Source organism: Cebus imitator, unplaced genomic scaffold (genome assembly GCF_001604975.1).
Source record: "Cebus imitator isolate Cc_AM_T3 unplaced genomic scaffold, Cebus_imitator-1.0 Scaffold128, whole genome shotgun sequence".
Lineage (NCBI taxonomy): Eukaryota > Metazoa > Chordata > Mammalia > Primates > Cebidae > Cebus > Cebus imitator.
This window is the reverse complement of record NW_016107443.1, coordinates 207234-230876: the sequence shown is the minus strand read 5'-3', so window position 1 is coordinate 230876 and position 23643 is coordinate 207234. Positions and strand designations below refer to the sequence as shown.

The window sequence follows — 23643 nt, the reverse complement described above, 5'->3', positions numbered from 1 at the left end:
TCATGTAGCAGAGATGTCCAACCGGCCAACACAATTTTTTAATCCCTTCCATAGTCTTGAGCTGCTGATGAAAAGTAGCTGCACACCAAACTGGATTTCCAGGCAACCTCTCCCCAACCCTGGCATCTAGGAGTGGCCATGTGACTTATTTTTGCAAATGGTGCATGAGAGCATAGATCTCCTACCATACTGCACCCCTCCCCAGCCCCTGCCTTGCTTACTGCTTTTGAACTCTGTTATTTTGGAATATGATGCTTGGAACAAGGCAACCACGTTGTAATCACGAGACAAGCCTAAGAACACAAAGCCAGCATGCTGAGAACGACAAAGCAAAAGAATGGGAAGAGAAAACCCTAGAACCATCTACATTCAGGCATTATATTTTGTAAGATAATCTTTAGCATCGAAGCCACCGTTACTATGCTATTCTGTCCTTGCAGTTAAAAGCCATCCCACTGTAGTCTCTGATTACTCGCCTCTGTCTTTCACAAGATCATTAGCTTTCAGGACATCCTTCATATCTAATTCATCTTTGTATCCTTGTTCCCCAGGTCTATTATAGAGCCTTACAAGGCTTTAACAAACGTTTGCTGAATCAAATCCACCAATGATATTCAGTTTTGGTAAAAGATAGTGCTATGGCCAAATAATTCTTGATTTTCACTGGTCAATTTCTCTAAGAACCTATTTGCTTAAAACCACTCTTACAACTGTGGCTCCAGGAAGCTCTCTGCCATTCACACAGCCCAGTACAGAATTTGCTAGGCAAGGATTCATTTACTGCTTGTTAATTAATCAAGTGCTGAGTGCACCACAGGACTCATTTTTACATTACTCGTACAATTGCGTAATTAGCATTTTAAACGGTTTTCTAGGAGGCTGGCCCAAGTAAGTTTATCTTGAAAAATGTCACAAAAGGAAAAGAATAATTAACAAATCAGTTCCCAAGCAGATTTAGTGGACCATTGGCTTCAGTCTGAAAGGCACTGCATGGAGGACTGGCTTCCAGTTCGTGGCCAAAGAACTTACCTTCACTGAACTGAAACTGTGGGGGTTCTCAATCCTGTTCCCAGAGCAGCAGACCTGGTGAGGAAGGGAAGGAACATTCTGTGCTTGGTGGTGTTATGTGGTTTTTAGGTTACTCAGTTTGACAATTAACTGAGGGTGCCTATTCAATTTATTCCAACTAATTGGACAGTTACCAGTTTGGTAGTTTGTTTTTGGAAGAAGCTCATTTTTATTAAGTGAAAAAAATGTATATTCTTTAATGTAGACAGAAGTTGCCTCATTAATTAATCAATGGATTAATATATATCAATGTATTTCTGTCTTCTCCTAGAAACCCCAACTTACTAAATCAGCATTGTCCTGGGTATTAGGAAATTCAATTTTTAGGCCCCTTCCCTTCTCCTATAAATCATGAAAAACGTAGGTGACTATAGCAAGTCACTTTAGAAGTTAAGAGAAAACCCTGATACCATTTCCTGCTCTGTCAATCTCAAAGGGTTAAAAATATGATAAGCCTGTGTAAAGCTTACATCACAGCCAAGAAAGTTTTTACAGGGCTGCTCTGCCATTTTGGCTACAGAACAGGCGTATCCATGCTTCCCATGGTGTTTCAGCCAGTAGTCCTTTGCTTATGGCATCACCGTCCAGCTTCCCAAGACCTGGTGGACAGGCAGGGTTGATTAGAGGGCTGGGCTAAGGAAGTCATAGATTCTAGTCCTACTAGGGGTCAAGCAACATTAGCAACATTCTCAGGTTTTGGATAAATCCTATTTGCTCACAGAAGGTAGCCAGGGAGCATGAGGTTAAAAAGGAGAATCTGATCTCTTTATTGAAAAAGCAAGTGGCAAAGTGTCCTGTCATTCTTTCAATCCCATGTGGATTCCCAGCTACATTTTCTCTCAGGCATCTTATTACTATTAACTGCTCTTGTGGTGAGTATAATTGTATGCTTTCCTTCCTACATGTTTGAGCAGCTTTTACATGTGTGCTTGGGGTTCTCTTTGGATCTAAGTAACTTGAGGGTGGTGGCTTATTTTCTGATGTTCTTTTAGCCATTCTCAGTTGGCACACCCAGAGAAAAGAGTCTGCAGTACGCAAAGGACAGACATGCCCACATTCACCCAACCCACAGCACCTCATTGTCACTGCTCTCCGCCCATCAACATGGCTCTGTAAGAAAATACTTCTGGCCCCATATTCTTAAATAGATAAGAAGGGGAACAGAGAGGTTAAGTAACTTGTCCCAGGCCCCACAGCTGGTTGGTGGCAGAACAAAGACAAGGAGACGGGTGCTTTGACTCTACCGCTGGACTTTTTGAATTAAATTGTGTGGTAACAAATATAACCCTGCTTTTAAAAAAAAAGACCCCCAAAAAAGCAACTCTAGTCTGGTCCCGCCTTTTGCCAGATGACTTCGAGGTTCTTCTCATTTCTTCTGCTTTCTGTGTACAAACAACCACAGAGACACATTCTTATTATTTATTTTTGTAGTGAAAGTGGCAAAATAAGTAGCTTTTTTTTCACTTCATAAAAAAACCCTAAAACCTCAATCGATCTTCTATCAGCTTATCTAGTATGTGATTTTGGTTCCCTCTAGGTCAGTCTGAGTATTATTATTAATTTTTTTGCCATAAATTCCCCATGATATCCCTGGGAGGTGGGGCCTCATCTGGATGATGGCATCTGTAGGAAGGCTCCAGGGGCTTCCAAGGGAAGGAACAGCCTTACCTGGCAGACCCCTCCTCAGAGCAAAAGGCCCATTCCAGGTCTTCTCCTCTTTTATTGAAGAGAACAACCATGAAGAAAATCTAACCACATTAGATCCCATTAGATCTTTAGAAAACCAAACAGAGGGCCCTGCTTCTTCACTCACGTCGCCCCATCCTGAGTGAAAATGCTTCTGGCAAAACACTGCTCATTGAGGTTTGCCATACCCCTAAAGGTCTGAATCTAAGAAAGAAGCACTCAGCACTGATACACAGAAAAGTACTTACTACTCACAAGAGCTAATAGTAGTTTAGCCCAGAAGATGTCAGATGTTGCACTAAATCCTCACAACCACCCTATGAAGTAAGTGCTAATATTGTCTCACTTTTACAGATGAGGAAACAGGCACAGAGAAGTTAGGTAACTAGTCCAAGGACACACAGCTAGAGCAATAATAAATAATGATTAACCCTAAAGAATGGTTTGGAGAGGGGCTATTTTCCACTTTTAAAAAATTATTGTCCAGGCACAATGGCTCATGCCTATAATCCCTGCACTTTGGGAGGCCCAGACAAGAGGATCATTTGAGGCCAGGAGTTCAAGACCAGCCTGGGCAACATAACTAGACACTGTCTCTATCCCCACAAAAATAAATAAATAAATAAAAATAAAGATTATGTGCATCACTGTTTATTATTTTTTTGGCCACAAGCAAGTAACTGCATTACTTCTGCAGTTAAAAAAGATGTACCCAAGCTATAAAGTGAGCCTAATTCAGACTAGATGTAAAAAAAGCTAAGTTCCTATACTGATGACAATATTTTAAAAGAAAGCGTAGCTTCTCATCTTTAAGTGTTGAAGCCAGGCCAACCAAATACCACCCAGGAAGGTTTCCTAGGGAGACTGTTTGTTTGTGAAGAGGTATTGAAAACAGGGCACCTCAAGTGACTGGGGATGCTTAAAATGCTGCATCTTCTGAAGCATTTTAAATATTCTCCCAGCTTTCCTAGCATTACTTCTTTTCTAGTCCTTGGTGAATCAACATCCCAAATTCCATGCTAGTGGCCTGTGGTCTAACAAGGTTTGTTTATATCACAAGAACACAGTAGCTGAATAAAATTCACGAATTACTGCCAAATCCAACGTTTACCTTTGGCGCCACCTCTTTTTGCAAAAACAGAACTTTGAGTGGCAGCTGCCATGAGACACTGATGGTAAACAAACACCAACAGGAGGCCCACCAAGGCAGCCAGCAAGAAGAGGAAAGGAGAAACAAGACACCCAGCTTCTCTGCCCAGGAAGCAGGAGCAGCAGCCACTGGAGTAGCTGGGGTGGGTGCCCCATGCTGCTCCCTCCCCAGGAAAGGGGTGGCCTCTGCTTTGTCCTCCCTCCTCAGAGCCTCTGAGGGGTGTGAAAGTCGAAACCCAGAGGAAGTTCAACAGTGTCAGGATGCAATTACTCAGGAAGGACAGACTTCCTTTGAGAGTCCCTAATTTTCAAATCAGAAAATCTAGAAAACTCAGCAGCTCAAACTCTCCTCACTGCCCATCATACCCCCACAAGGGAAGTTTCTTGTCTGAGACACAGGACTACCTGTCTTAGCAACCAAATTATCCATTTTGATCAGGGCTTCCCCTGTGCCAACTCCCAACCCTCTCAGAAAATAGAGCAGGAAAAAGAGAGACAGAGAGAGAGAGAGAGAGAGAAGAATCAGGGACATCTGCTGGTTGCCACATCCATTTGCATAATTGGATTAATAAGCTCCATTTTGGAAATGGCCTAAAAATATTTTTACGTGAATATTGTTCTAAGACCTCATTAAGATTCAATTTACAACCCATCAAATAGCAGAAAACTTTCACTAGAGCTATGATATTATCCCCAGTCAAACCTAACAAAGGAAAGTGTACAGGGAAATCCTACAATAATTTGTGGACATCTCAGGCCTAAACGTGAAGTGAGGCAGGGTGAGGCAAGGTGGGGTGGCTTGAAGACTGACTTTCCTTCGTTTCCTTCAGGAATTGCATATGTGCTGGGAATTCCTCTCTTCAACCGCCAGTCCAAATCTAGGTCCTCAGAATTTACCTGTATCATTCCTTTGGTGGAAATAATTTGTCTGGGTGGCCATGTCTGGTGGACATTGCAAGGCTGAATGAGTTTTGCTCAAGATTAACTACTCCAGATAATTCCCTTTAACACACGATACCTTGTTTAGGGAGGAAAGAGAGAGGATTGATTTGTGTAAATACTTGGAGGTCAGGAGGCTCATTACATCATCCTCAGAGGCTCTATCAATACCAAATGAATGAATGGATTTGGAGGCATTACTTGTTATGGAATGTATTTGTGGCATCTTTCCCATAGCACTTACCGCCACCTGACACAGTTCATTGTCTCCCTCTCTTCCCTAGGATATAAGCTGTCTGAGCTCAAGGACCTTATCTGACTTGCAACGCACTGTATCTCCTGAACCTAGAATTATGTACTCAGTGGCCAAGAAATATTTGTTGAATATTATTCATGACCAAATTAACTATGCAAGATAATTGGAAAATGGTACTCCAAATGACATGTGAAAGAGCCTGGTGGAATGTTCTACCCCAAAAGTTATGAAACATCCAGATTCTTCCCAGAGCAGTTAAACTCCAACTCATGACAGAAGGACCAAACCGATGACTCAATCAGAGGTTGGTCTATGGCCCCAGTGGGAGCCAAGGCAGGGTCTCAATGCCCATACCATTCTGACCCAGTTAGCTCAGACTCACACTGGCTATGGCCCCTCCTAACTTGGCAGCCATTTTACATACATGTGTGCATATGTGTATGGGTATGAATGTCTGCCTGTGAGCACACACTCATACAACCTGGGATTTATTATCTTTATTTTAAAGAAGAGGAAACTGAGGCACATGAAGACTATGTAACTTGACCTAGGTCACGCAGCAGGAAGGTTGCAGAGGCAAGATTCACCCCTGAGCACTTAGCCCCCATTGCACCCACCTAGCCAGTGGGGAAAACCACGCACCTCTGTGCAGAGTCTGGTTGTACCCTAGCAGGCCCAGGGAGCACACTGTCCTCCATGTCTGAAGAGCTCTAGCACATCCAAGAAAAAGCCAAGGACTCTCTCTTCTCAAAGGCACCAGAGGAGCAGTTCCTGTCATTCCCTCATCCACCTCCTAAGTGAACAACCCCTCTCACTTCTAGGTATGAATGGAGTTCAAGGAAACCCTGCTACACAACCTTGCTTTTACCCCCTATGGTGTTTCAGCCTTTCTTGGAAAACAAATACAGCATACTGATTATTAGTGATCCCTCCTCAGTGACAGGAAACAAGGAAAGCTACAGAATTTTCTAAAATCTCCTTTTGGCCAGCATTTCAACTTCCCCGTGTACCAAATCTTCCTCCCGATACACCCACAGGCAGCAGAACAAATGGTTGATCGAAGTTTTATTTCTTCACCCCATTTCTCCAATGCTGGTTTTAAAAGTAGGGAAATCACTAAAAAACATGTAACGGAAGAGAAAAGAGAAGGTAAGTGAGGGAACTGAATAAATTTGAGACCTACATACCAGCTCCTGAAAACCCAACTGAATTATTGATTTTAACATGTGCTAGCTGGACAGGACCAGCTCAGAAGCCCCATCAAGAAAGGGAGTATGGAAGCAGGGCCCTAGGCAACTTTCAGCAGAGCCAATGGGACAACTTCCTCACTCTGCAATTCTGTAATCTTTTTTGTTTCTTTTTTGGAAGAGAGATTAACATCACTAAATAATAGAAGACCTACATTTTTGAAAATTTAATGACTGTCCTACATCAAACAGCTGTCAAATTTCCTTGCTTGTTTTCCTGACAAAGTGTTTCATTCCAAAGATTTGCAGGAGATCTTGCCTTCATCAGTTTCAAGTCACCACGAAGGGCAAGGTGAAAGGCAACCCTAGAAAGCAGGAAATCCCAATTTCCTAATTAACCCATTAATTCTAAAGGCCAGCCTGCCTTTCCCCCCAAGCAATTCCACAGAAAGCACAGAGCAGAGAATAAACCAGCTACAGACAGTATCATTTTACTCTGTTGGAATTATTAGCCAATTCCAACACACTTCTCCTGTGTGTCTTTGACTTCTCTCCCTTCCTTCAGTTTACTTCATGGCTAGTGGTCCCAATCCCCAAAACACCCTCTGCAGTGGCCCCTCTGTCTTCTCAGCTGGCTTCTTTGGCTTGGCTCCCCAACCTCCAGACTCTCTTCCTATTCCTGGGGGACCCTCTACCATCAGCTCTTGGGTGCAAGCCTCCATTCTCTCCTCAATACTAGTTTTCCACCTTCTTCCCCAGTTCTCTCTATATACTTTCACTCCTCTCCAGGAACAATACCAGGAATAGATGTTGTCAGAAGTAACCTGAGCCCTGTTCTCTCACATTCTGATGTCACCCTGTGGGGAGTGATATTGGAATTGCCCCCTGCTTCCTGTCTCCCTGGTAACCTCATCCAGAGTTACAGCCTTGAGATCAACTCTTTGTTCCAGTATCATGTCTACATGGTCCCAGGAGGCAAGAGAAGGTGAAACTGATTTCCCCACTGTGCTCGAGAGCCACCCCATGCCCTTAAAACTAATGATTAAGCTTCACTTTTAATTACAGGAGAATTTGAACTAGGCACGCTCTTCAATTTCCTCACTGCCTTCCCCGCCCCAGTGGTCCCGGCTACAGCAAGGTTGCCCATTAAAGTTCAACTGGACTTCAAACAGAGAGAGTTCCTGACATGCATGCTTCATTCATTGAACATTTACTTCTTGATGTATACTGCTAGCCAAGCTCTAGTTATGAGTGAAGAAGTCAATGTGAGCAAAGAATTCCATCTGGAGAGGAGACAGACATTTGTTTCCTGTCCTTAGTGACTATTAATAGCATTAGCTTCTCCATGGAGACTGATTTGGGAAATGAGAAGGGGGAGGGGCCATCTGGCAGGAGCAACACATCACATCATCAAGCTCCACACTCTGTCCTCTGCAGGAGACAGAAAAGCTACTGCTAACCCTAGTTAACATTGCAACTGGTTCCCAACATCTCCAACTGCTGAGCTCCTGTGCTCAGAGTTCAGCACGACTGCTTTAGTCCATAGCAGTTATCGATTTCTAACATACTATTTTATTCATTACATTTATTGTTTCTTGTCTGCCCCCTCCCACTAGAGGAAGGGGGCAGGGACTTTGTCTGCTTTGTTTACTGATTATCATCCCAGCACCGAGGATGGTGTGTGGTGCATAGTAGGTGCTCAATTAATACTTGTTGAATGGGTTAATGAAAACTAGCAGCTGAAAAAACCTTAGCTTTCAGTACCTAAAGAGAATTGTGCATCCCAAACTAGTCTACAGCATTAAAGAATGCTCAAAGGAAGGGTTATATTATAGTGCTACAGCCCATCTTTTCCCTTCTTTCTTTTTTTCCTGACATTTGGAGAGAGTGGGGGAAGGGGCAGGATAACGACTATAACTGGGGAAATATTTTTAGGTCTTTGTCTTATTTTGAGTTCCCCAAAAGAGCAGACCTTGAAAGGATTATTCGAGTGCGCGATTTGGGTAATTCTAGGAAGGCCAGAAAGAGAGTGGGGGACGTGAGACAGGGAAGGGAAGGATGCCAGCACAAGCCACTGTGGGCAATTGGGACTCCATCCTGCTGGGAACCCTCTGAGGGAAAGTAGAGAACACATCTCACCAAGGCGGGGAGGAATCTAGGGTATTCTTCCACCAAATCATCCCCCTCCCTCCACTGTGGTGGACAGTTACTCTGCAACAGGGTGGGGTGGGTGTCAAACACATTCCTGCCACCCTGAAAAGCCCTCAGGCAGAGAGACTGCAGTGCTTGAAGTGAGAAAGTAGGTGTGTGGCTGATTGTCTGCTGAGCTACAGGCGACCACTGACTGGACCAAGGGGATGGGGACAGGACACGCACAGTATCTGCTACAGCTCTTCACTGTTTCTGTCTGGACCTGCTATGCCTGCGTGAAGAGGGGGTAATTTGTTTTGTTCTTTGTTCGTTGTCATGTCCGCCTGTCCCTAATTAGCCTGGTTGCCTGATGTTTAGATTCCTCCTCTCCTTATCAATAAAAGCAATTGAAGTGTTTCCTTTGGGGGGAAAAGGAGAGAGAGAGAGCTAGAGAATGGAATCCTATAGTGCTTGAAAAAGACAGGAGAAGCAAGCAAGGCTGCATTCGAATCAAAATAGCATCAGGAAAAAAAAAAAAGGAAAAAATGCCTACAGAAAGCTCCATTTTTTTTCATTCATTGTTAACGCACTAAAATAAAGTGCTCTATAAATATGAAGCACTGGGATGTTTGGAGAGCATCAACCTACTCAAGTTTAAAACATGACACACATTCCTGAGGAGCTAACTGTAAATTGTGTCATGTACTGAGAATTATTTTTTTCACTTTTTACTTGCTTTAAAATGCAAGACTTCCCGGCCCAAACAATCTGATCAGGGGAAATGTTTCTTGCCTAGAAATGGCAATAAATGTTTAAAAGGAATTTGAATTTCACCAGGCTTACAAATCCGAATCTGATTTCCTGCAACTGAACTTTTGGCTGAGATAATTTAGAGTGAGTTACTCGATTTTCCACTACAACACACCTTTTTGTCCAGTGGTACACACACACACACACACACACACACACACACACACGCACACAGAGTCGGGGGTGGAGCATTATCTTTGGGCTCTAACAAAGCTCTTAAAACACCCTATCCAACATTGCAGAAGATGAGAGCAGTGCAGCAAGATAATAGCTAACATTTATTGAGCACTTATTATATGCCAGGCACGATTGTAAAGAGGTTTTTCTTTCTTGGTGGAAATATAATCTGCTCATGAAATATCTTGAACAGATAGATCTAAGAACTGGCTAGTTACCAGTTTTGATTATTTTGTAACATCAGTTATTTTTCTGCTGTATGTGAGAAAACAGTCCAGCCTTACTTCTAGTTGCTAATGGCTGTTATCACATATGAAAATATACTGTTTACACTCTGAATATTTCAATATGTAGGAACTCACTGAATCCATACTCCCTATGCAGCCAGTTACTCTTCCAGCCCCACTTTACAGAGGAGGAAACTAAAACACAGAGAAGTTAAATGGCTTGCTCAAGATCACTTAACCTATGAATGGCAGAGACAGAATTTGAGCCCTGGAAGTTGGGCCTCGAGCCTACTTTCTTAACTAACTACCCCAACACTGGGATGCAGGAGGCATCTACCTCTACCCATATGTAACCTTGATGAAGGATATACCTCTTGGGCCTCAGCATCCTCAACTAAGAACCCAGATTATTCTTCATAGTTACTGAGAGCATATAATTTTCTGATCATTTCCAACATCTGGAAAAGGCTAAAAGCCTTTAACATGAGGTATTGGATGTTGGCATCATTAAAGAACATCATTAACCACAGGATTGTTCAGAGAAGCTGTGATAGCCTCTATTGCGTACACCCTTCAAGAGCATTTATGAAATGCTTACTGCATATTTAACAGACATATTTTGTATTATTTCTAGGACAAGAATGGTGCTAGTTTCATGGCTAGCACAGCAGCACCTAACAAGCACTCACACAAAAAGTTTGTTGAATGATGAGTGAATGAATAGCTGGAAGTTATATCAAGGCATATATGTCCTATTAAATTGCAGAACTGTAGTACTGGAGGAGTCCTTAGAAACATTCTCATTTAACCACTCTGCCAAAACACTCCTATCCTCTTTTAAAGATGAGAAAATGGAAAGAGTTTGATGAAGTACAGAAAGTAGAGGAAGGGAGACAAGACAGAATGAAGTAGACATAGACAGGTTTCTAACTCTGAGTCAGTTCCCATATTTCTTCATTATTATCTTTAAAGCCAACTTTCAGCATGTCAGCCAATAAACCAGGAACACTTCCCAAAGTCAAATGTGAATGATTTCTGAGGTGTTGGCAGGTTTTTTTGGCTACCTTCTATTAGTATGAAAAATTGAGGTTGGAATTATATTTAACTTACTTTAGATCAAATGTTAAAATTCAGGTGGCTAAGGGCATATGAATGTTTGAATCTGAGCCTGTGTAAGATACTCATCATATTCCATTTTCTGATTTAGGCACATAATATAAGAGGCATTTGATCTAATCAAAATGAAAAATATTCAACTTATGATTTCTATAGTAAATGATCAGTAACCCTAGAAATACAAAGCACAGAGGTTCCAGGCACCTGGCATCTCCAAAAGGTCACCTTTATTTCCTTGTGCATTTGAACCTTTTCTCAAATTAAGTCCATGAGGATTTCAATGGATCTATCATAATTCCCTAGGCTCCTAGTTATCTTTCTTGAATTCTGATTATGGTTCATAAAAACGTATACATCTATTCATTAAGATGGTAGGGAAATTGATGGACCCTGAAGTTTGGAATGTAGTGCTAAAAGAAGAACCACTGGCTACACTTAACAGCTGGGAAGGATATTTATCTGAGTTCCATTTGATCTTCCTACTGGCAGGGGGATTAGGAGAGGGAGGAAAACCAGAGAAGGATGTCGGGTCTAAAAACACAATCTTGGGCAGCTGAGGTCCACCAGATAACCTTTAGGGCGTTTTCTTTCTTTCCTTGTTTGTTCTCCTGTCTGTGTGCTGGGAGGAGAATGAACATACTATTTGTTTTCTTTGAAGATTTGCTTCTGATGAGAGATTTTGGGAATGCATCAAGGCTGGATAAGTGCCAATCCCTCAACTTTGAGATGCTATAAAGTGAATGGAACTGGATAGGGTCCATAAGTCGCCTTTCCCCATCACTGCTCCTTGTGAAAGGGAAAACAATCGTGTGTTTATCCTCATCATTGACAATGTGCAGATGTGTTTTCTTAATGGCACTTGCGACACATTTATTTATCCTCTTGGGTGCTTAGAGCCTGTGCTTTTCACATCTTTTCCAGCTGTACAGGGCAAGGCTGTTGGTAACCTCCTGTTTTTCAAACTAATTCTCTTACTCTGGCTTGTTTGTTTTGTTTTTAAGCAATTTAATCCACACAAATAGCCCTTGGGAGAAGGGTTATTTAATCAAGGGAAAGTTGTTTAGAACGCCACCCATGAGATCTTCCCATAGTTCACCCTTTGGCCGGGACAAAGGTGGGGTGATGAGAAAAAATGTGATTTGCTTTGCATCAGTCTTTCTGATAAAAATTCAAGGAATGTCAGGAAGGTGGAAAGAGACCAAATCTATACATCTCGTTACCTTTATCAGAGAATGTCTCTAGTAATGATACAAAGAAGAAATTAACTTCCAAGGTGCAAAGCTGTATTCTTGTTCACTTTCTGTAATATTAAATTATTCGAGGATGAATATATACATGATTGATTATCTGTGAGTCTGAGATGCAACTATTTAGGGTGGTTGAGGGTAGCAAGAGAATAACATATTAGGTATTTTATAAGTGCTATTTAGGGAATAGCATTTCCTGGATACGCTAGACATTGAGAGAACTATTGAACTTCTAATACCCCTCTACTTTTCATTCTGCATCCTGCCACAAGGCCAAGAGAACCAATTGCAACAGACACTATCGTTTCTTGCTGTGCAACAGATCTGTGGCCTCTTTGTGTTGAAATTCCAAGGAAGGTATCACTCTCTGGAATGAGACAGGCCCTCGCTTGTGTCTGAGGCACACAACGGCAGGCGAGGGGGTATAAAGAAGATTTTGGGCAGTCAGAGAAGTCAGACGAGCTGAGCCCCAGCCATAACCCTTCATGCTTCCAAATATACATCCTAGACATGACAGATACACCAGCCATTTGTGTGTCAACAAATATTGATTGCACACCTACCATGAGAGGAGCACTGTGCTGAGTGCTGGAGGTACAACAGCAAACAATATAAACATGGTTATTGCCTTTATGGAGCTTACAGTTTAGTGGGGGAAGTAAAGAGAGAGCAAGGACCTACTCAAATAAATTAAAAGACTTCTATTAATAAATTGTGAGAAGATTGATGTAGGTTATAATGAGTGTGTTGAGATACAGAAAATGAAGGAGGGGGAGGAATATCCAAGTATGAGGAGGTAACATTAAGCAGAGTTCTGGAGGATGAAGTGATGGGAAAGATAGCAGAGGAAACAGCAGGTATGAATGCTCTGAGGCAGGAAAGAGCTTGCATGTATTTTAAAAACTGGTGATGGGCCAGTGTGCCAAGGGAGTGCTGAGCCGGAGGGAGTATGGCCCAGCATGAAGCTGGACAGGTGAGAACAGCTTGCCAGGTCATGCAGGGCCTTGCAGTCCATGGCAGGAGCTTGGATTTCATCCTAAGTACAGTGGGAAGGAAAGGAAGAGCTTAGAAAGGGGCATGCCAGTGTGTGGTCCATGAGTTAAAGGATCACTTTGATGGTTGTGTCCAGAATGGGCTGCATGCCACAAACTCTATTGGACGTAGGGAGGCCAGGAAGGTGGCAGCTGCTGTGGTCCAGGCAAGATTACCTAGTACTGTAGTCCTAGGCAGTGGTGCCAGAGATGAAGAGGAGACGGTGGATGTTAGTGAATTTTCTTCTCCCCTCCTTGTCACTGTCTCTCCTCATAAAGGATTGATACCATGTTAAAACAGACCCTCATGTCTAGGTCTTAGGAACTGGAGCCATTCTGTGCCTTAGTTTTCTTATCTATGATGATAACAGCACCTACACCATGGGATTGATTTTAAGATTTACTTAGAATACTGCCCAGCACATAATGCTAAAGAGAAAAAAAAATGTTGGCTCTTACTATGCCATCAGATTATAGCAACTACTATTTCCTGATCATTTACTATGTGCCATATGCTTGATATAGATTCTTTCACTTAGTTTTTACCCTGAATAGTGATAATACACATGGCAAACCATATGGGTTCTCCATTGCACTAGCATGAACAATGCATCCAGCACACATGGAGGGGAAGGCCCTCTCTGGGGCTGCCTTCTACGTGGGACAGCTCACATAGATGGCACTCTGGAATTGGAAGGTCTGAGACGTGGACAGTTCCTTCTGGTGTGCCCAGCAACAAGTTCATGGTTTTCATGCTAGCTGACCAAGGGGACAGGAGGGTAAGAACTGTTCTCTTTGACGTTTGTAGCCAGATCCCATGGAAAGGTTGAATTTATTTACTGCTTCTGAGGATGAATTTCCTGAGGCCTGTGCTGCCAAGAGAATGAGATAAGAGGACTGGGCGTGGGGGCCACTTACAACTATATCTGGAAGGACAAAGAAGTGAAATTAGGGAGGGAAAAGATTCATTAAATAGCTTTATTCACGTTTTGAAGTTACTACTTGAATCACTCCTCTGCCCTCTTTTAAGCTAGTCCCTATCTTTTCTGTCCCTCTTTCTTCTTCCCTATCTCGCTGCTTCTTCCTTCCTCTCGTCTCTCTGGGTATTTTTTCTCTTCCTCTTTCTTGCCCGTTTCTCTCCCTCTTTTTCTCCTTTTCCCTCCTTCTCTCTTTCTCTTCTCTCTCTTCCTCCCCCTCTCTTTTCTTCTCCCCACTTTACACAGAGCTAAAAACAGCTTCCTTTCTTCACTGGCTGTTCTTTCCCTGGGGCTCAGGGACATGGCTAATATGCGGAGGGGAGGCAGAAGCCCAGAAACCCATCCATTTCCTCCTAGACAGAGGTTGACTTTGCTTGTTTGTTTATTTTTTCCTTTGAAGCTATAGATCATTCTCGAGTGAATGAGGCAGCACATAACCCTAGTGCAGTCTGCCCGGGACGCAGCCTGTTTGTCTGCATGGGGGACTGAGCTGAGGGGGAAGGAAACCAACTGTCTTTCTCATTTAGGTCATCACAGAGAATGAAGTGAGTGGGTGGCAGGAGGCTGGGCATCACTGCTCCTAACCAGAGTGACTGCAGAGGAATTCCATTCCGGCTTCACCCTCTGCCCAAGGCAACTTCAAAGGCAGTTGCCACACTCGTATTTGTTCAAGCATCCAGCACACAACTGGTTACTGAGAAACACTGAGAATCAGACCACTCGTGGCCCCGATTGCGATGTATCTTTTATGGTTTCTGTAATTATTTTTAAAATAAATGAATTAACTATGAGCCTCACCCTAGAGGCCAAATCTTCAGTTCAGTGTTAAGTAGAATCAAGACGAGAACTATTATTAGCTTCATATCGGAAAAGGCCATTTTGCTTTCACATTCTGGAGCACAAAAAAGGGCTCAGCTTGACAGGCAGATGAATAGTGATAATAATGTAACTCTGAGAGGTATATCTGGTGCCCGCTCAGTGCCCGGGTGGGCCTGGCAGCCCCTCAATGAGTCAGAAGGTTAAATGGGGTGGACAGAAGCCTGCCCTGAGTGGCACAAGGCCAGCCCAATGTCAGGGATGTTCATGGTACATCCCATTGAGTCCAAGAAGGAATTCTCCGTGCTTCCTCTTCCATAATCACAAGCTGAAACAGATCAGATAATCAGGTGTGTCAAGTGGCTTTTCAAAGAGAAAAAATCATGGAATTAAAAAAAATGCTAATCCTCTCTGAATCTCAGTGTTTTCTCTCACAAAGCAGAGCAGGAGATGGAAAGCAATGAATTCTAAGGTCTCTCTCAGCTCTCAGCTTCCATAATTCATTCATTTACTCATTCATTCATTAGTCCACAAATTTATTGAGGAACAACCAGGGACCAAATCCTGTGCTGTGAGCTAGGGATGCCATGAGCAAAGAGACACAGAATTTCTCTCTTCATGGAGGTAAAGTCCAGTGGGAGCTGGTGCGTGCAACATTAAAGAAATCACAAAGAATTGTGAGTTCTGAGTACAGTGGGAATGCTAAGTATAGTTTTCCTTACAAAATAAAGAAAGGGCTTCCTAAGGCATCTGCTGTAGATCAAAAGAGATGTTCAATGATTAAGATAGAAAGTCAGACAGGGTACAGTGGCTCACACCTATAATCCCAGCACTTTGGGAGGCCCGGGCAGGAGGATCGCTTGAGCCCAGGGGTTGGAGAACAGCCTAGGCAATATGGTGAAATCCCGTCTCTACAAAAAAAAAATAAAAAATTAGCTGGGTATGGTGGCACACACCTGTAGTCCCAGCTATTCAAGAGGCTGAGGCGGGAGAATTGCTTCAGCCCAGGGTGGTTGAGGCTGCAGTGAGCTGTGATCACACCACTGCACTCCAGCCTGGGCAACAGAGCAAGAACCTGTCTCAAATAAAAGACAGAAAGTCAATTACTGCTCACCATTTGTGAAGAAATTCTTAGTTTGACATATCCCCTTCCAAACTATGATTGTAGGAAGTATAGGCTTAAGATATTTTCAGTCGCATAACCATGCCTAAGAGATGCATCATGGTTAAACTCAGCAGGCAATGGGTGTATGTGTGTGACATTTGTATGTGGTGTATATTCATGAGCAGAATATATGAGGTGTCTACTACATATGAATGCTGTGCAAGTGATCATTATATAAAGCAGCCACTTGGCCTAGTGTAGCTTTTACTTATAGCTTTTTGACCCTCTCTCATGGCCTTCAAATATAGAAATCAGCAGTTTTCCTGAAGAATGTGATTGAATGGTGCCCACTGCAAGGCTGATGTGCAGGCATGAGGCACTCAGCTAGTGAGATGCTAGCCACCATCCAGCAGCCCAGGGGAGCATGGCTTCATTGCTCTCTATCTCAAGTCAAACTCTAAGAAATTGTTAAAAACTGTAAAGCTGCCATTGAATATTTATGAGTTATCTACTGCTACATAACAAACCATTCCAAAATCTAGTGATTTAAAACAACAATGATTTATGATTCTCATGATTATGTGCATACACTCGGTGGTGTCTCAACTGGTTTTATCTGGGCTTGCTCATTTGACTGGATTTGGCTGGAGAGCCAGCAGACTGGAAGGACTTAGATGGCCCTGCTTACATGTTTGGTTACTAGTACTGGTTGTGAGCAGGGTGCCTTGGCAGTCCTCCACATGGCCACTCATTCTCTGGAGAGCTACACCAGCTTCCTGGCAGAGCAGTCACAGGATAGTGGCCAAGAGGGACACAACAAGGCAGACTCTACAAGGCTTCTTAAAGATCTGGGCTCTGAAACTTGAATACCACCACTTCCGCCACATTCTGTTGCTCGAAGCAAGTCATAAGGTCAGCACAGATTCAATGTAGGTGGAGAAATAGACTCCACCCCTTAATGGGAGTTACTGCAAAAAAATATATATATATGTGGCTATATTCAATTTGCCACAGGATTAGAAATAAATCTTGAGGGGAATTTTGAAATGCAGTTAGCTTGTGGTGCAAGGCTCCACGTGGAAACACTGGACTCGCCTTTGAAATGTGACAGGACAGAGTCATGAGCCAAACAAACATTTCCACATTCACAATTTGGGGGAGTTTCAGAAGGTGCTCAGGACATATCGCCTAAAGTCTGTACATTTCCATTAAATCTATGAAATTGCTGGTATTTGACTGTTAGGGCCATACACACAAAAAATGGCAATTTGACATGCTCTAACCTAACACATTCTGAAAAAGAAACACCTCATTTAGAGCTGTTAGAGAATGGAGTGTCCTTGTAAGACAAATAGCCTGGTTGGCATTTGAACATTGCCAATTGTAGCATGCACACTACACACAGAATCATTCCATTTCAATGTTTGTATGTGATTCTGAAGCCATATAAGCATCATCATTTGAAACCCCCAAATTGCATAGGACAGTACATTGACTACTGGATTCTAGGACCAACCAGGCTTCTATCTAGGCCAGTGGTTCTCAATCAGCAATGATTGTGCCTCCCAGTAGCTACTTGGCAATGTTTGGAAACAGTTCTGGTTGTCACAACTAGAGAACAGTGCAACTGGCATCTAGTGAGTAGAGGCCAGGGATGCCGTTAAACATCCTACAATGCACAGGGCAGTCCCAATAACAAATAATTACCTGGCCCTAAATTTCATGAGTTCCAAGGGCAAGACCTGGTCTAGGTAGATGAGAAGTCAGTTTCACATCGAAGCCTCCATGGTCTTACAGTTAGCAGGAAACAGCACAATTGCTGTTTTGGGTCTACTTCTAAAATGCTATTCATTATTGATCTGCTAGGTAATTGTACTTCTGTTAAGTTTTCTGACTATTTAAATTTTGCATGAATATGCTGTATGGGAGTGGGCATGTATCTAAATGGCCAGGTTATATTGGTTACTATACCTAGGTTAGATTAGCTTTAGGAACAAACACAGTAAGAAGTCACTGAGTCTAAAAGAACAAAACCTGTTGAAAAAACATATCCATGCCAAAGTTTGTAGAATAAGCATAGCACTGTCCTGAAAATGTGATTCATACCTACATGCCCCCCTTCCCCTTTTGTGTACCTTTCCTCTTCACCTCCCCCATCCATCCACCCACTCCATCACACACATTTGCCACCCACAGAAACCACACACAGCCCTTCCTTTCTGGCTTTCCATTCAACCTCTCATCACCCACCAATCCCAGAGAATGACAAAAATCTTCTTGCGTGACTGATCGACCCTATGAGGCTTTTGTGGTTAAGACATAAAGTTCCTGAAAAAACCTTTCCAAATCTGAATGGGATTGCAGTGACATCAAAGCTTTTCCTCTTCAATGCCTTTCATCTGTTTCAGACTCTGGCGCTTTTCCCACCAGTTTCAAGTCAACTAATTGAAAAGTCATTAGAAAGCCCTTCTGCTGTGAAGGCCCACCTCATCAGCTCCAGATCTGGGTCCTTCGAGAGAGAACAGAAGGGCCGATGGCCTCCACATTATTGGTGCTTCTCCCACCTCCATCCAATTCTGTTCTCAGTTGAGGCTGGTCTTAGGTGATGTCAGTGAGCTGAAGTAAATCTGCTCAGCCCATTACACATTAACTGAATACCCACTATGTGCCAGGTATTGAGGTCAATCCTGATCTGGTGCCCAACCTAGGACATCATTTCATTGTCATTTCCCTATCCAGGTATGGCAGGTGGTCTCAGCTAGTTTGACCAAACAGGTTAAGTTCATAAGAACAGGCTCTCTATCAGTTTCTTCTGCATTGCAGATGTTTGTCCTATGGCCCCAGACATGAAATCCCTAGTCATTTATCTTAGAAAATGCAAGTCATGGTCACAAGGAGAACCTAGCAAGGGCAGTGTGAGCACAAACCATGACACAGAAGCAGCTGAAGGAGCCTGATTTCTTATTGGGGAGTCACTACCCAGGGGAGCATATTTCAACATTTTCTGACTGAAGTTTTAGAGAAAGGCTTCAACTATTGGTCCACAACCCAGGCAGAATTTTAGGGATCCAGGCGAGTATATCTCAAATATGCAGGAGCTTAGGATTCTACTGAAAGGTGTTACAATCTGGACTCTCATACATGCTTATTTTTAAATTTAGGTATAATTTGCTTTCAGGGAAATGCACAGATTCCAAATATATGTATAATTAATTTTCAGATCCTATACCACTATCCTCTGATTTTTATAAAACTATCTTTCTTTAAAAATTCTTTATTATTCCAAAACTTCCATTATATTTTATTAAAGGGTAGAAATATTTATCAAGACCATAACTATGAGAAATGCCTCCTCCACAACAATCTACATACCCACCCCTGTGTGATTATAGCAGCCACCATCAGTGCCCTCCCCTTCTCCCTTATAACTCTCACCTCAGTTTACTGCACCTGACTTCCAAAGGCCCCTATCTGCATCTCTGTGCCTGGGTTTTTCCCATAACTGATGAAGACCAATATACCCACAGGTTTGGCCTGAAATTCTGGGGAATTAGCAACTCCCAGGAGCATCTCTCAACAAATGATTCTTAGAAGTTGGGAGTATAAATATCCCAGCTCCCTCACCCCTCAGGTGGGATAACTCTGAGTTCTATGCATAGCCTCCCAGAGTCTCCCTTGGGATTCAGCTCCAGTTACTCACAGTAGCAATTCACTTAATAACGCTTCCTTGACTTCATTCCCTTTCCTAACTCCCTTCCCCTCTCTTCCTACCAGTTTTTCCACCACCTCTCAAATAAACTACTTATACTTGAGGCCTTGTTTTAGGGTTTGCTTCTGAGGAACCCAATCTAAGATGGTCATTCCCAAACCATTTATAGAATCTACCATTTCAGGACAGTAGTATAGGCTTTTTCTACAGTACACACACACACACACACACACACACACACACACACACACATACATTCCCAGCCTAAGGAAAAGGCTGGGAACAAACAATTGGGAAGATGAAAGCCAGAAACATCAAACCTTGGTTCATGTGGAGTAGGAGTCTATTCCTGACCAACATATGCATTTAGATCTCTCATATCATCCTCCATGATTAGACAAATATGCCCGAGTTCCCTAATCTTCTCTCTCACAACCCCTTAAGACCTTTCAACATTTTATTGCCCTATTTTGGGAGATTAGCATCATGCTTTCTGTTCTTAGGGAAAGAGTTTACTCCCTGACTACTTCAGTGATTTACCTCTCATGAAAGCTTCACCATGAGGCTGGGTCACTTATTTTCTAAAAGTGGACACCAAGCAGTGGACAGCTCTCCAAGCCCAAATCTAGCATTCCTGCCAAGCCAAGCCAGTGCCTTGGGAAGACATGATGTATGTGTGTGTGTGCACATGCACTTGCATGTGTGAAGAACTCAAAGTAACTCTATCCACTGGCTTGAGGAGTCTAGACATAGACTCCTCTTGGCTCTTTCTCCCCGCTTCAAAACCCTACAAGAGGGGACTTTTTATTTCAATACAAGCTTGAAACTTGTGTGAATCCTCTTCTCCTTCCCAGGTGATGGAATGGAGACAGCACCTCTGAATCCTCCTAAGTGGGTGATCTGGTAAAGATAAGAGATAAGACTTGTAGGGATTAGGACTGAGGAAAGAGCTAGAGAAATATTTTTATTTCTGCCTGTTCCATCACCACAGATACTGTTTCTCATTACTACAGAGCAACAACATCTATGCAGCCAAGGAAAACAGAGTCAATGGGAAATTCGAGGGAACTTAGAACAAGATTAGGCTCATGGACCTTATGCCCTAGATAGCCAACCTGGAAGAGCATAGGGATACACAAGACTTGCCCTACAAGCCAGGCCTCATTGGACATTTATTTGCTTTAGGTTCATTTCTGAGAAAAAGGGCTATCTGTAGAGAAATAGGAGTGGCTTTTGAGTAGAAATAGTGGGCAGGCATGATGGCAGGTGACATTATCCTCTGATCAGCATTCTGGGAGACTGTGATGTTGAAGGCCACCGTCATTTAAAGGTCACTGGGAGGCCCTGGAGAAAAGGGCCTTTGGGTGGGACTATTTGCTTTTGCAGGCACAGCCAGCAGAGTAGGCCTCTAGCTTTAAATTCAATTGTTGAGGAACAACTTAAACTTCAATATCTAAAGAATGTAATCACCTGAAAAACAATAGGAGGTCTTGTTTCAGGCAGAGAGAAAATAAGAGAGCATTTGGTCCTTGCAAATCTTTATGCTGGGACCCATAGAGTCTGTTTTCTAGCAGAAGGCTGTTTGAAGTGTATTTATATATCTACACAGTGCTGAACCATGTGTTGGGGTTAAAGATGGCAAGTCAGAATATTCATACTATCCTGGACTGTTCATCATGTAATAGCAGGATGATTCAAGATGGCAATGATGTTACCTGTTGCGTGGTCTCCCTTACACAGAGAGCTGAACTGAGAGAAACTATGAGCTCCCAAAGTGGGGTAAAGTGCCTGAGGAGAAACTTTTGTCCAACTCTGAAAGTGGAGATTTTTTTTTTTACCTCATTGGAAGTCCAAGATACAGAAATTATTCTTTCAAATACAGGAGTGTAGCGAATCCAATCCTAAAGATCTTCTTCCAGTTGGCTAGCCTGTGACCCAGAAATCACTACCATGAATCAACGTGAAAGTATGCCAAGCCACCCTGAATAAGTTAAACAGGGCTTGGAAGCAGGCAGCCCACAGGAGAGAGGGCTGGCTCTGATATCAACCTTGAGATACCAGATTACAAGACTGAAAGGGGAGCTTCTAAGTTCCTTAAACCAGCAGCCTTCAAAATGCAGAGTGTGCACTCTAGGGGTGAGGAAAAATATTAGACTATATATATATATATATATATATATATATATATATATGTGTGTATATTTATGTACTGTTAAATGGTCTGTTTTTACTTTTTTAAAACATAAATTGGGTTTTTCTAGCAGACTCAGAGACAAGGATTCAAGGGTAAAGAGTTTACTTCAGATGTGCAGGGAACCCTGATAGGGTGATGGGCAAGTGAACCAGGAAAGAGAAGGAAGCCAATCCAGAGAGAGTTAGTGAGTAACTGGAGCTTAGTGCCATGGGGAGACCCTGCAAAAGAACCACCGAACGTCTGCTACTAAGTATTCTCCCAGGGGCAAGGGAGCTGGGATATTTACACCTTCGCTCCCATTATTAAGTGAATGAGGGCTCTTTGGAGGTATCTGAATTCACTTACATGTCTGGACTGCCCAGGGAGCCAGCAGAGGGGTCTTCTCCATCTTTAGAGAAAGCCCGAAGGGAAAGAGATGGAGAGTCTGGCAGCTGGCTATCAGAAGGCTTCCTCTAAATGTAAAAGATTAGGGATATGGACAGGGGCCTATAGACTGTTATAGTAAGTAACTTATTAATACAAGAACACATGTATATAATTCATAAATAAATAATATGGATTTGTGCTCTATTTTTTTCTTCAATTGGGTGCATGGAGGCCAACGCGTTAGCCCAGGTTCCAACTAAGAGCACCCTGCCTCACCTCAGCTGACTCAGGAGGCTGGAATCAAGCCTCTGCTTAAAGGTTTCTGGAGTCAAATACTATGATCTCCTTTGGATGCAAAGGAGTGTGTAGCAGTAAGTCAACCAGTAGGGATGGTGGGTATCGTAGCGGCAGGTAGGGCACCACAAAGAACATGTTTACATGGACCTCTGGCCCATGGTGTTGTATTTCCTTCTGAATACTAGCTCCTCTACTCTACTAAGCCAAAAATCTCAAAGACTAGCATACATTGGAGCATCTTCCCTTGATGGAACAGCCCTCCCAGGCAGCTACATAGAAAACAGGTAGATTTGCACTACCTCTGATGCTTTGGCTACCTGGGACATGAGAAACTGCTTACATATAACTTGGATTCTCCTACCCACTCATGGAAAATAAAAAGGCATTAGAGTTTTGAAGAAGATTGGTCTTCACTTTCTTTAAGAAATTCTATTTATTCAATGAATGAGTGAATATGTGAATGAAAAAAATGAATCAATGAATGCATGAAACAAACTTTAAGTTTAAAGTAGGAAATTAATCTTGGGGTCAAATGAGAAATTATGAAGACCCACTGTTTTCATGGCATCCTAACACTGTCACCCTCCAAAACAACTGGCGCAGCCTGCTCATGAAGGGGTAAATACCATTTTGGAAGGTAAGAGATCTGGAAGAACCTTTCCTCACCTTGTTAGGTGCCTACTTTATGCTGATCACTGCCGTAGGACTAGCACATGTGTTTTTGTATATTTAATCCTCCAGGAAGCTTTGAGATAGGTACCATTCCTCTCATTTCACAGAAGAGAAGAGTAGCTTTTTAAGAGTGTAAGTATCTGTCAGCAAATCACATAGCCGGTAAGAGATGGACCAGGGGTCAGGACTCAGCTCTCTGGCTACAAGACCCATGTACATCTAACTGTTCCACAACATCTTCCTTACAACTCTAGCTAACGGGCATTCTTGGAAAACAGACTTCTGAAAGGTACTATTACCATTGACTCAGCAAAGGTATAGTTGGAGAAATAAAGGCACTTTTGATATGACACTGACATCTCTCTAAGTCTAGTAATGAGAAAATATCCTTAATTGATTTTGTCACTGATTATGATGTACATTGTGGAGAATGAGATGGGGGCAGGAGGCACAGGCAAGATTTAGTAGTAGCCAGATATGTGGC

At 42.7% G+C, this 23643-nt stretch overlaps 1 protein-coding gene and 1 long non-coding RNA gene across 3 annotated transcripts in view; both read right to left on the bottom strand.

Moving 5' to 3' along the window:
• NHS (NHS actin remodeling regulator) overlaps positions 1-23643 on the bottom strand; it is a 353438-nt gene that overhangs the window by 148391 nt on the left and 181404 nt on the right. The gene's annotated exons all lie outside the window — the stretch shown is intronic.
• Positions 1231-23643, bottom strand: part of LOC119473013 — a 51621-nt gene continuing 29208 nt past the window's right edge. Inside the window, exon 2 of the long non-coding RNA XR_005202181.1 lies at positions 1231-2450. This is a non-coding gene — a long non-coding RNA (uncharacterized LOC119473013). The remainder of the gene's footprint in view (positions 2451-23643) is intronic.